The 10,195-nt window shown below is 40.9% G+C and overlaps 1 non-coding gene across 1 annotated transcript; it reads left to right on the top strand.

Annotated features, from left to right (window-relative positions):
- Nucleotides 1-5,565: 5,565 nt before the first annotated feature.
- LOC120871648 lies at nucleotides 5,566-5,691 on the top strand. The gene has a single exon (XR_005723076.1). It is a non-coding gene; the product is annotated as a small nucleolar RNA ACA64 (small nucleolar RNA).
- Nucleotides 5,692-10,195: the final 4,504 nt, after the last annotated feature.

Below are 10,195 nucleotides of genomic sequence, written 5' to 3' on the forward strand. Positions count from 1 at the left end.
TATCCTAAAGGAAATCAATCCTGAATATTCAGTGGAATACTTTGGCCACCTGATACAAAGAACCAACTCACTGGAAAAGATCCTGACGCTGGGAAAGATTGAAGGCGGGAGGAGAAGGGGACGACAGAGGATAAGATGGTTGGATGGCATCACCGACGCAATGGACATGAGTTGAGGAGGCTCCAGGAATTGGTGATGGACAGGGAAGCCTGGTGTGCTGCAGTCCGTGGGGTCGCAAAGAGTCAGACATGACTGAGCGACTAAACTGAACTGAGACTGTATACAGGGGCTTCCCCAGTGACTTAGATGGTAAAGAACCCACCTGTCAGCACAGGAGACGCAAGATACATAGGTTCGATCCCCGGGTCAGGAAGATCCCTACAAAAGGAAGGGGCAACCTGCTCCAGGATTCTTGCCTGGAAAATTGCATGGACAGAGGCGCCTGGCAAGCTATAGTCCATGGAGTCACAAAGAGTCGGGCAGAACTGAGAGGGCATAGGCACACCACACACAGGCTGCATATATCAATGACACTTAGCGAAAACTGTCAAACAGTTTTCCAAAGTAGCTATACCAATTTATACTCTCACTGGCAACATATGAGTTCTAGTTTAGACATGCATTTCTAACAACATGCATCCGGTAAACAGCCATTGATGTGAAGCCTACTACTGTACAAGTTACAGTAATTAACAAGTTAGAAATAAGTACATTGATTTGAATGCATATGTTAGTAACATAACAGGAGCCATTTTTAACTTGTACTTTTCATTAATTTATCTCATTTTATTTCTTTTTATACTCTCTAGGTGTGTTATATATGTTAAAGAACTAAAATTAGATTTCTTAAGTACAGGAGCTAGACAAGATTTCCTTCTTTTTCTTACCTCCTTTCAGTTCAGTTCAGTCGCTCAGTCGTGTCCGACTCTGCGATCCCATGAATCGCAGCACATCAGGCCTCCCTGTCCATCACCAACTCCAGGAGTTTACCCAAACTCATGTCCATCGAAGTCAGTGATGCCATCCAGCTATCTCATCCTCTGTCGTCCCCTTTTCCTCCTGCCCCCAATCCCTCCCAGCATCAGGGTCTTTTCCAGTGAGTCAGTTCTTCCCATCAGGTGGCCAAAGTATTGGAGTTTCAGCTTCAGCATCAGGCCTTCCAATGAACACCCAGGACTGATCTCCTTTAGGATGGACTGGTTGGATCTCCTTGCTGTCCAAGGGACTCTCAAGAGTCTTCTCCAACACCGCAGTTCAAAAGCATAAATTCTTTGGCTCTCAGCTTTCTTCACAGTCCAACTCTCACATCCATACAGGACCACTGGAAAAACCACAGCCTTGACTAGACAGACCTTTGTTGGCAAAGTCATGTCTGCTTTTGAATATACTGTCTAGGTTGGTCATAACTTTCTTTCCAAGGAGTTCAGTTCAGTTCAGTCGCTCAGTCATGTCTGACTCTTTGCGACCCCATGAATCGCAGCACGCCAGGCCTCCCTGTCCATCACCATCTCTCGGAGTTCACTCAGACTCACATCCATCAAATCCGTGATGCCATCCAGCCATCTCATCCTCGGTTGTCCCCTTCTCCTCCTGCCCCCAATCCCTCCCAGCATCAGAGTCTTTTCCAATGAGTCAACTCTTCGCATGAGGTGGCCAAAGTATTGGAGTTTCAGCTTTAGCATCATTCTTTCCAAAGAAATCCCAGAGTTGATCTCCTTCAGAATGGACTGGTTGGATCTCCTTGCAGTCCAAGGGACTCTCAAGAGTCTTCTCCAACACCACAGTTCAAACGCATCAATTCTTTGGCACTCAGCCTTCCTCACAGTCCAACTCTCACGTCCATACATGACCACAGGAAAAACCATAGCCTTGACTAGACGGACCTTAGTCGGCAAAGTAACGTCTCTGCTTTTGAATATACTATCTAGGTTGGTCATAACTTTTCTTCCAAGGAATAAGTGTCTTTTAATTTCATGGCTGCAGTCACCATCTGCAGTGATTTTGGAGCCAAAAAAAATAAAGTCTGACACTGTTTCCACTGTTTCCCTATCTATTTCCCATGAAGTAATGGGACCAGATGCCATGATCTTCGTTTTCTGAATGTTGAGCTTTAAGCCAACTTTTTCGCTCTCCTCTTTCACTTTCATCAAGAGGCTTTTTAGTTCCTCTTCACTTTCTGCCATAAGGGTGGTGTCATCTGCATATCTGAGATTATTGATATTTCTCCCGGCAATTTTGATTCTAGCTTGTGCATCCTCCAGCCCAGCGTTTCTCATGATGTACTCTGCATAGAAGTTAAATAAGCAGGGTGACAATATACAGCCTTGACGTCCTCCTTTTCCTATTTGGAACCAGTCTGTTGGTCCATGTCCAGTTCTAACTGTTGCCTCCTGACCTGCATACAGGTTTCTCAAGAGGCACCTCCTTTAGTCCCACTTAAAAATGTAATTATGTCTTATATTGTATTATACATTTCTCAAATCATTAAATATTTATAATACCAAAAATCCATGATCATATGAAAAAAGAGGAGTAGTATCTTACTAATACCCACACTTTCACATACTCTTCTTTCACACAGCTCATGAGACTGTAATCCATATCTTCACATCTCGTTGAGGAAATGGGTAACGCATATCAGCTTTAACAAAAAACAGAAGTGTAGGTGTAGCTTAGGGAAGTGAGCACTCTGAGATGAGGACATCAAAATGATCCCTTCATTGACCCAGAAACCTTGGAAACTAAAACAAGGATGAAGACATTATCATTTGCAGTCAAATTAAATCTAAATTTAAATTAGTTTCTAAAGTTGTTTTCCTTAAAAGGAACTCAAAAGTGAACAATGTATATCCTATTAGAATATTAATCAACCCATCAAATTCTTTTTTTCTACCAAATATCTTAATAAAAACACTTTGCTTTTGAATGATCTTTTCTCCTAAGGAAATTTGTCAAGTGGTCAGGGTCTACTCCACTGATGATATGAGGCTTATTAATTATTAAAACTCTTCTCAAAACCATCTGTTTTCTCTTTTAAAGTGAATCACCATAGCATGTTAGGGGCTCTGGAGCAGATGTAGCTGACAGTCATGTCAAAACCCAGCTCGACTGCTTCCCAACTTTGTGACCTGCATCAAATAACTTTAATAAGTACTCATTCATTTCTTGTTGTGCCTCAACTTTCTTTCTAAAAATAACAATCACAGTACCTAGATCATTGGTTTGGAATGAGAATTGTACATCTCTATCTCTTTACATTTTCCTAAGTACAGTCTAAGGCACATAATAATAAGCACTCATAAATTTAGTTTTCAAGGCAATTTCTAGGGACTTTATCATAAAGACATAATTCTAAACACAAAGATTCATGTGCAACTATTGTCATATCAAATGTACAGCAAGTAACAGGAAAAAGAAAAACAAATGGCCACATATACCAAACTTCAATATTAATAAGGTGAACACATAATTTATAGTCTCCAAAAGATTTAAAATTTACTAATATGCAGTGTTGCAGAGTGGTCAACAAGTTTGTACATTGTTGGTAAGAATACAAATAAACACAGTTTTCTTGAAGGGAAAAAAAATAGTATTGTCATACTAGCAAGATTTTATAATATCGAAACTTTGGAAATAATTTAACTGATAAATAGGAATGAACTAAAATTCTATCCTATCCAAACATAGTTTATCAAATAGTATGATCTCAGATTTATAAAATATATATATAAAATAAATCTCTTGATACATTCAGAACTACAATGTATGGTTGTATGGGTTCTTTGCTGCATAATGTACCTCCCCTAGGGGCAAGTGAGATCTGAAATCTAGCCGTTCTCTGCTTGTCAAAAGCCATACACCCTGGTGCAGGGTTGCATTCACCTAGAGAACAGGATGCCTTTTTCTGAATTGCTCAAAGGGGTGTTATGACTCAGCACCAGTCATCTGGAAATACAGACAGGGGAAAAAAAAAAACAAAACACTGGAAAGAAACAAACCGAAGTATTAACACTGATTATGTTAAAGTAACAGGATTCTGAGGGAGGTTTTTTTTCCACTATGATTTTCTATGCTTTCCAAATTTTCCATAATGAATATGCACTATTTTTATAATTATAAGATAAAACTTTTACTTTTACAAAACAAGCTAGATTTTAAAAATGCAAATCAAGGAACTTCTCCTGTGGTTTAGTGGTTCCAGTGCAGGGGTTGTGGGTTCTATCCCTGGTCAGGGAACTAAGATCTCACATGTGGCAGGGTATGGCCAAAACTTAACTTTGTAAAAACTTGTTTAAAAATGCAAATCAAAGTTAGGATATCACCTCATACTAATTAGGATGGCTGCCAATAAAAGGCAAAAAAACAGAAAATAACGAGTGTTGGGGAGAATGTAGAGAAATAGGAAGCCTTGTGCACTGTCAGTAGGGATATGAAATGGCACAGCCTCTGTGGAAGCAAGTAAGACAGTGCCACAAAAAATGTGAAACTACCATGACCACGTGGCTGTGCTGTTCAGTCACTACGTCATGTCCAGCTCTTTGTGAGCCAGTGGAGTGCAGCACGCCAGGCTTCCCTGTCCTTCACCATCTCCCAGAGTTTGCTCAAACTCATGTCCAGTGGGTCAGTGATGCTATCTCACCATCTCATCCCCTCCTACCCTCTTCTCCTTTTGCCTTCAATCTTTCCCAGCATCGGGGAGAATTACCATATGCTCCAGCAATTCCACTACTGAGTATATATCCAAAAGAATTAAAAGCAGGATCTGGAAGAGATATTTGCACATCAACATTCTGATCAACATTATATTCAATAGCCAAGAGGAAGAGGTGGGAAACTTGGGCGTTGCCCTTGACTTGCTGCCTCACCCAGGGCCATGCCCACTTCTTGGGGACAACGTGCAACCCACAACTGACCTAGGCAAAGAGTAAAGCTTGAGTTCAAATCAGAAGGGCTCCCCCAGCTCCAGAGTTCCTCACGGGATCAGGCTAAGACTGCTTTCATCCGTGTTGACCCGGAGGGAACACCCCAATAAACTGCCCCCCCACAAATCTCTTGTTTCAGAGTCTGTTTCCCAGAGGGCCTGACCTGCAACTCTTATTCAAGAAATCCTTTCCTGATACTCTTACAGTTTCTTTTTTCATTTTATATTTTATCTTTAGATTTTTTAATACGTTTGGAGTTTACTTTTATATAATATGGGGATCTGATTGGATTTCTCTCCTTGCAGTGAGAAAATTTCTCAGTGCCATTTATTAATACTAATACTGCATCGTTTCTTCTGATTCTATTTCTCTATCGTATAAGAAATTCTTGTTTATATACAGATCTGTTTCTTGATTTTCTCCCCTGCCCTCTTGGCTTAAAGAGTTGATCCTGTGACACTGTTTCATTTGCTTTGGCTTATTTTCCAAAATTGTCTTTTTATAACCCACCAAATATATTCCAGAATTATTTTATTGATTTACCTCCAAAAAATCTTTCTAAAATTGTTTTTCAAACCACACTGCACTTACAGATTAATTTTGGAGGAATTAAATCTTTAAAGTGTTAAATCATCTCATTGGCATTGGTTGAAAATTACCTGTGACTTTGGTTACAGGTGAGATTCCTTGCCCAGAACCACCAGGGCCTCAGCTCACTGTTTGCTCCTCCTTGTGGGGGAGCGGGAGGGAAATCCAGGCTCTGACACGCACCTCTGCTCTGGGCTGCCTGCGGCTGCTGGCGTGTTCTAAATTCTGGTAGCTGACCCCTGACCTGTCTTCTACCCACAGGACACCTGGATGCTCAGAGTTTGAGTCCTATACCACCAGAACTGTGGGAAGAAAGAGGATCTGCTCTTGTTACTTTTTTTAATTGGAATATAACTGCTTTACAATGTTGTGGTCGTTTCTGCTAGACAAAGAAGTGAATTTGCTATATGTATATCTCCCTGCCCTCTTGAGCTTCCCTCCCAACCTCCCTTTCTCTCATCTTTCAATAAAGCTGTTGATGTAAAAAAAAAAAGTTAAATTATCTCATTATTAGCATGGTATGTTGCTTCATTTATTCAGGTGTTCTTAATATTCGCTAATCAAGCCATACAATTTTTCCATAATTATTCTTATATTTTTTTAGATTAATTTTTTTTATATTATATGGGATTCCTTGGTGGCTCAGCAGTAAGGAATCCACTTGCAATTCAGGAGACCCTTGTTCAGTTCCTGGGTCAGGAAGAGCCCATGAAGAAGGAAATAGCAACCCACTCCAGTATTCTTGCCTGAAAAATCCCATGGACAGAGGACCCTGTGGGCTTCTGTTCATGGGGTCACAAAGAGTCAGACACTACTGAGTAACTAAGCACAAGCTACTTAACATTGCTTAATAAGCTATTTTCTTTTAAAACCAGCTAGATACACTTTCTGAAGTATGTGACAGAACTCTGCAGTTACATTTCACATTTATTTTTGTTCTTTTTGCAATGGCCAAGAATTAAGCATTCATTCGAAAGTAGTGGTCATGGGGGGATCACCATGCTTTTCTCTACTTAAAGTGAAGACACAAGCAGATACCACCAGTTGTCAACCCAATTTCACGTCTCTATGTTTCTTTTGCCTTTTACCAGAAACCAATTTTGTTTATGGAGGCAAAATGCAACTGCTTTTGTAACTAAAGGTGGTTGTGTGATGCAGTCCAAGACAATGGGATGTTAGGAGGACATGCCTGGTGAGCTTGCAGAAAGCCCAACTGGCTTGGTCCACATCTCTCTACCCTTTTCTCTGTCTTCTTCTTCTTCTTGCCTAGAGCCAGAGGTAGAAACCACTTTAGCATGAGAACAAAATCTGAATGTGAGGGATTGAGGGAAGTTAGAGGGGCCTAGAACACTGAAGCTTTTAGGCCATGTACAGGACTGTGCTGCCCACCTCTGGACTTCCTGTTTATTATTAAGAAAAAGCCAACATTTGTATGTTTATACCACTGTTGTCTGGGTTTCATGTACATATAACAAACACAGGCCTAGATAATATCACATGTAAGTTCTGTTAAATGTGATATTTGCCATAGATTTTTGGTTGATGTCCTTAATCAGGGTGAAATTCTTCTCTTATATTCCACATTCTGGATATCTCCTTTCTGGCATCTCCAGAATTGTTGTGCATGAGAAAGAGCCAGTAGTCATTCTTAGCTTACCATCTTATCTAACATCAGAAGTTCCTGGTTCAATGCATCAAACTATCGATGCAAATATATTTCTCTAAATATAAATACATGCCTTAAGGATAAAGAAGATAACATATGTGTGTATGTGCACAAATATGTTCATTTTCTTCCTTTCTTTGAATATTTTACACACATTTATTTTCTTCCTTCCTTTCCTTCCTTTCAATATTTTATATATATTTCAAGAACCTTCAAGAACCCAACCAATTCCAAACATTCCATTAGTCCTTAAAGGGGCCACAAAAATGAACATAACACCATCTTTACCACTGTAATCCAGTATGGAAAATAAACTTTTTTTTTGTTTATTTAAAATAAAGTTTAAAAAATAAAATAAAATAAATTTTATTCCACAAACAGAATAAAGTCAACACTTTTTGAATTCTTACATTCTCAGATTTTAATAAGAATCAAAATTTATATTTTATTTTGATCACCAACCAATATTTTAAGTGACATTTTTTTAAGCAAGAAAACATGCCCAATTCCATAAACTTTTTACCCTAATTACTATGAAAGTAAACATTGCAGAATACTAGAGTGATTACTTTCCCTTCTCCAGCAGATCTTCCCAACCCAGGGATTGAACCCAGGTCTCCCGCATTGCAGGCAGATTCTTTAATTACTATAAACAAAGGTATAACATGATTAGAGTTACAGGATTTTTTTTAAAGGGTAGTAATTTTAGCTGGAGCCCTGGAAAGATCTCAAAGACTAGTATTTGAAAATTCTAGGGCAAATTTGACATGGGAAAATCCTAAACCCACCTCCTCCCTCAGACACACTAAATTTATAGCTACATATAAACAACTTCTTCTGGAGCCGGGCAGGGCAAGAACTAGCAAGCAATTCCTACAGATGAAGAAATGACAGGAAAAAACCCACACTGAAGTAGGTTGTTGTTCATTCGCCAAGTCGTGTCCAACTCTTTGCAACCCCATGCACTGTAGCCCGCCAGGCTCCTCTGTCCATGGGATTCTCCAGGCAAGAACACTGGAGGGAGTTGCCATTTCCTTCTCCAGGGGCTCTTCCCCACCCAGGGATCAAACCTGTATCTCCTGCATTGGCAGGCAGATTCTTTATCACTGAGCCAGCAGGGAAGCCCCACTGAAGTGGGTTCAGTTCAGTTCAGTCGCTCAGTCGTGTCCAACTCTTTGCAACCCCATGAATCGCAGCACACCAGGCCTCCCTGTCCATCACCAACTCCCGGCGTTCACTCAGACTCATGTCCATTGAGTCAATGATGTCATCCAGCCATCTCATCCTCTGTCGACCCCTTCTCCTCCTGCCCCCAATCCCTCCCAGCATCAGAGTCTTTTCCAATGAGTCAACTCTTCGCATGAGGTGGCCAAAGTACTGGAGTTTCACCTTTAGCATCATTCCTTCCAAAGAAATCCCAGGGCTGATCTCCTTCAGAATGGACTGGTTGGATCTCCTTGCAGTCCAAGGGACTCTCAAGAGTCTTCTCCAACACCACAGTTCAAACGCATCAATTCTTTGGCACTCAGCCTTCTTCACAGTCCAACTCTCACGTCCATACATGACCACAGGAAAAACCATAGCCTTGACTAGACGGACCTTTGTTGGCAAAGTAATGTCTCTGCTTTTGAATATGCTATCTAGGTTGGTCAAAACTTTTCTTCCAAGGAGTAAGTGTCTTCTAATTTCATGGCTGCAGTCACCATCTGCAGTGATTTTGGAGCCCAAAAAAATAAAGTCTGACAGTGTTTCCACTGAAGTGGGTAGGACAGGCTTAAAAACAACCTTGGCTTTGTAACACAAAATTCAGGAGGAAACTCAAAAGTTAGAGCTCTCAGAAGAGCAAAGAGTTTCAACCCCACATTGGGCACCCAATTTTTAAAACCTGCATCTGAGAGACACAAGCTCCCCCCTAAACATTAAGTTTTTAATACCAGTGGGGCTGCAACCATGAAACCTGCCAGGCTACAAAGGACTGGGAAACAACTCTTAAAGGGTTAGCGCATTCAAATTCACCCACCCCAGGGACCAGCAGAGAGGCAGCCAATTGTGAGGAGTCTAGATTTTACACGAAAGGAGTTCATTTGGTTATATTAAAGCCTTGGTCCAAGGGGCAAGCATCTAATTTAACATAATTCTAAGGACCTACCAGAGTACTCTCCAGAGATGGAGGCTGGAAGCTGACATCTTTGCATTCTCCTCCTAATCCACTCTCCAACTCACCTGCAGCTCCCAGAAAGGAGAGTGCACTCACTTTTGTGCCCCAATTCTTGTAGCTGCCACCAGGGGCACCTCTGAACTACCTGGCTCTGGTGGCCAGCAGGACTTAACACTTGTGTTCCCACAGGAGTAGATATATTTGCATACTTTAAAAGTTGCTGCCTGAGAGTCTGGTTTCCAATTAGCTTGAAACTAGGCAGTGACTAAGAACCTCCGCTTTGGGACACTGACAGGTCTTGGCACGCCATCAATGCCTGGGAGTCTAAAATAGGTTGTGTGGACAATCACAGAAGTTCGAGAGACAAGCAAGAGCTAGAGCAGTGTTGAACAAGGAGGTTCATGTTCCACACGAGGTTATGCCTTCAAGACTGAAGAGGTGGCTGTTTTATGTGTGTGTGCTAGGTGGCTTCAGTCTTGTTCGACTCCTGCTATGCCATGGACTGCAGCCTGCCAGGCTTCTCTGTCCATGGGATTCTTCAGGTAATAGTACTGGAGTGGGTTTCCATGCCCTCTTCCAGGGGATCTTCCTAAGCCAGAGATCAAACCTGGGTCTCTCCATTGCAGGCAGATTCTTTACCACTGAGGCACCAGCGAAGCCTGGCTATTTTATACAAACTGTTATTTAAAAAATGGATAAACAAGATCCTACTATATGACACAGAGAATTATATTCAATGTCCTGTGATAAGCCATAATGGAAAAGAATATAAAAAAGAATATATGTGTGTGTGTGTATATACATGTCTATATATATGTAACTGAATCACTTGACTGTACAGCATAAATTAATACATTATAA

The sequence above is a fragment of the Oryx dammah genome, unplaced genomic scaffold, assembly GCF_014754425.2.
Source record: "Oryx dammah isolate SB20612 unplaced genomic scaffold, SCBI_Odam_1.1 HiC_scaffold_12, whole genome shotgun sequence".
NCBI lineage: Eukaryota > Metazoa > Chordata > Mammalia > Artiodactyla > Bovidae > Oryx > Oryx dammah.